This window comes from Meriones unguiculatus, chromosome X, assembly GCF_030254825.1.
Source record: "Meriones unguiculatus strain TT.TT164.6M chromosome X, Bangor_MerUng_6.1, whole genome shotgun sequence".
NCBI lineage: Eukaryota > Metazoa > Chordata > Mammalia > Rodentia > Muridae > Meriones > Meriones unguiculatus.
The window spans coordinates 2998189-3002143 of record NC_083369.1 but is presented as its reverse complement, the minus strand read 5'-3'; positions in this window follow the sequence as shown (position 1 = coordinate 3002143).

The following is a 3955-nucleotide window of genomic DNA, read 5'->3' as shown; positions in this document are numbered from 1 at the left end:
AAACTCCTTCACAGGAGTAGCCCATGGAGGATCAGTGTCCAAGAGGCTTCCCCAGTAATATGAACTGGGACTGTCTCTGACATGAAGTAATCGGCTGGTTCTTTGATCACCTCCACCTGAGAGGGCAGCAGCCTCACCAGTCCAGAGAGGAAAACAATGAAGCAAGACATGATTTAGTCCTTTTATGGTGTCCTTGATTTCCTGAATTTTTGTGTTTATAAATTTTCCAATTTTATTTTTTTCTTTGAGAGATGTATAAATTTCTGCAACTGTATCTTCAGCACTTGAGATTCTCTCTTTCATCTCTTGTATTCTGTTGGTGATGATTACATTTGTGGTTCCTGATCTCCTCTATGTTCTACAACTCGAGAGTTTTTTTTTTTCTGTCTGTGTTTTCTTTATTGATTCTAATTCTGTTTTCATATCTTGCACAATTTCCTTCATCTGTTTGAATGTGGATTCATGTCTTTCCACAATGGCTTTTATATTTTTGTTCATTTCCTCTTTATGTGTCCCTATTTTTTGTTTATTTCTTCTTTATGTGTCATGAATAACTGAATAATTATAGGTTTAAGATTATTTTCCTCTGTTTCAGCTGCAATAAATTATCCATTGATTTTGGAGATTCTGCTGAAGCCATGATGTCCTGTTTTTTTTTTTGTTTGTTTGTTTTGTTTTTTGCTTGTAATCTTTTTATGATTTTAATTTTTATTTTTTATATTAATTACTGTTTATTCACTTTGTATCTCAGCTGTAGCCTCCTCCCTCATCTCCTCCCATTACCCTCTCCAAGGCCACTGATAGGGGAGGTCCTCTTACACCTGCATCTGACCCTAGTCTATCAGGTGTCATCAGGACTATCTGCATCATCTTTTTCCTCTGTGGTTTGGTAAGGCTGTTCCCCATCAGGGGGAGGTGATCAAAGAGCCAGCCAATAAATTCATGTCAGAGACAGTCCTTGTTCACTTTACTAGGGAACCCACTTGGATACTGAGCTGCCATGGACTACATATGTGCAGGGGTTTTAGGCTATCTCCATGCATGAACATTGGTTAGAGTATCAGTTTCAGAAAAGAACCCAGGTCCCAGATTCCTTGATTCTGTCCCTCTCCTTGTGGAGCTCCTGTCCCCTCCATGTCTTTCTATCTCCACCTTCTTTCATAAGATTCTCTCCACTCTGCCAAAAGTTTGGTATGAATCTCCGAATCTGCTTTGATACTTTGTTGGTTGGTTAGAGTCTTTCAGAGGACCTCTATGGTAGGCTCCTGTCTTGTTCAATCTTTTCTCCCTCTTCCGATGTCCATTCTGTTTGCCTTTCTGAGTGAGGATTGATCATCTTGCCCAGGGTCCTCCTTCTTGCTTAGCTTCTTTAGGAGTTCAGATTCTAGAATGTTTATCAAATATCCACTTATGAGTGAGTATATGCCGTGTATTTCTTGCTCCTTCTGGGAAACCTCACTGAGGATGATGTTTTGTAGTTCCCACCATTTGCCATCAAATTTCATGATTTCCTTGTTTTTAATTGCTGAGTAGTATTCCATTGTGTAAATGTACGTCAATTTCTGTATCCATTCCTCTGTTGAAGGGCATCTGGGTTGTTTCCAGATTTTAGCTATTGTGAATAAAGCTGCAATGAACATGGTTGAGCAAATGTCCTTGTTGTGTACTTGAGCATATTTTGGATATATGCCTAGGAGTAGTATAGCTGGATCTTCAGGTAGCACTATTCCTAACTTTCTGAGAAATCACAAGATTGATTTCCAAAATAGTTGTACAAGTTTACATTTCCACCAGCAAAGGAGGAGGGTTCTCCTTTCTCCACATTTTCTCCAGCATGTATTTTCACTTGGGTTTTGATTTTGACCATTCTGATGTGTGTTGGGTAAAATGAAAGGGTTGTTTTGATTTGTGTTTCCCTGATGATTACAGACATTCATCATTCCTTTAAGCGTTTCTCTGCCATTTGATATTTCTCTACAGAGAATCCTCTACAGAGAATTCTGTTTGGACCTGTACCCCATTTTTTTAATTGGATTACTTGTTTTGTTGCTTTTTAACTTCTTGAATTCTTTATATATTCTGGATCTTACCCCTCTGTCAGATATAGGGTTGGTGAATATCCTTTACCATTCTGTAGGCTGTTGTTTTGTTCTGATGACAGTGTCCTTTGCTTTACAGAAGATTTTCAGTTTCATGAGGTCCCATTTATTGATTGTTGGACTTAGAGCCTATGATATTAGTGTTCTGTTCAGGAAACTGTCTCCTGTTCCAATGAGTTCAAGGCTCTTCCCCACTTTTGTTGAAGATGTTTTCTTTTTACTTTTGTATTGTTTTGCCTTCTTTGCCAAAAATCAAGTATCCATAGGTGTACGGGTTTATTTCTGGGTTTTCTATTTGATTCCATTTATCCACCATTCGGTTTCTATGCCAGTACCATGTCATTTTTATTACTATTGCTCTGTAGTACAGCTTGACATCAGGGATGGAAATACCTGCAGATGATCTGTTGTTGCACAGGATTGTTTTGGCATTTCTATTTTGTTGTTTTGTTTTGTTTCTCCATATGAAGTGGAGAATTGTTCTTTCAAGGTCTATAAAAATTGTGTTGGTATTTTGATGAGAACTGTATTGAATCTATATATTGCATTTGGCAGGATGGCCATTTTCAATGTTATTCCTACTGATCCATGAGCATTTGCAAACCAAATTCAAGAACACATAAAAGATATCATCCACTCTGACCAAGTACGCTTCATACCACACATGCATGGGTTGTTCAGTATAAGGAAATCCATCAATGTAATCTACCACATAAACAAACTGAAGCAGAAAAACCACATGATCATCTTCTCAGATGCTGAAAAACCACTTGACAAGATACAACACCCATTCATTTTTAAAGTCTTGGAGAGGTCAGTGATACAAGGCACTTTTCCAAACACAGTAAAGACATTATACAGTGTAATGCCAGGATCACGGGATCCTCAGAGACCACCAGGAGATGACTGGATGGAAGAGCAAGAGAGGATTTTTAAAGGGACAGTCTGTGAGCATGGGGTTTTGAAAGTCTGTGAGCATGGGGTTTCCATAACAGCAAGCAGGGAAGTACATTTTTCCATGACAGCAAGTAGTGGGAGTGTGTCTTGAAGTTACCGGATTGGGTAAAAGTTAGAGGAGCAAGGTGACCTTTCCTGAAGCACATAATCACATTTTCTAAGGCATATAATTACAATGGCTAATGCATATAATCCCAATGGCTATTCTTCTGAACTATATCTGAAATATTGGGGAGAATTTTCCCAGCCGATTCTCAACCAAATTCTCATTGATTATTGCCAGGGAGATTGTCTCTATGTTCTATTATGTATTCATTTGGGGATATTTCCTGGAGGCTGTTGCTAGGAGAGATAAATTTGTTTCCTGCCAAGTGTATATTCTGTGATATTTCCTTGTACCTGAGTTCAGCTCCCAAGATGGCTTTCTATTTCAAAATGGAGTTATACCCAGGCTAACTTAAACTCTTCAACTTATTAGAACTCTATTGGTCAATGTCAAAACTATGGACTTCTGAAATCTTCTAACAACATAAGCACAACAATAGCAGAGAGAGGAGGGAAATCTGAAATATATCCCATTTTTAATATGCTTCAAATCACTTTTCTGTATCATTACAGTTCACATTCATATGCCATAAAACACCTACGTATACCCTCTAAACTTTCTTGCATTTATCAACCCTGAATCATTTCCCAGACCAAACAACATTCTCTAGATTCTCAATACCTAAACTCTTATATCCTCAGACCCCACATAAACTCCATTATCTTTCTATCCAGCTATTCACCATAAGACATAGATAATTAACATGAAACCTGAAGGCAAGGCAAACCTGCTTGCCTTTTTAAAATAAAAAAAAAATCTAGTACCTGGTAATTTTAACTAACTAATAAATTAA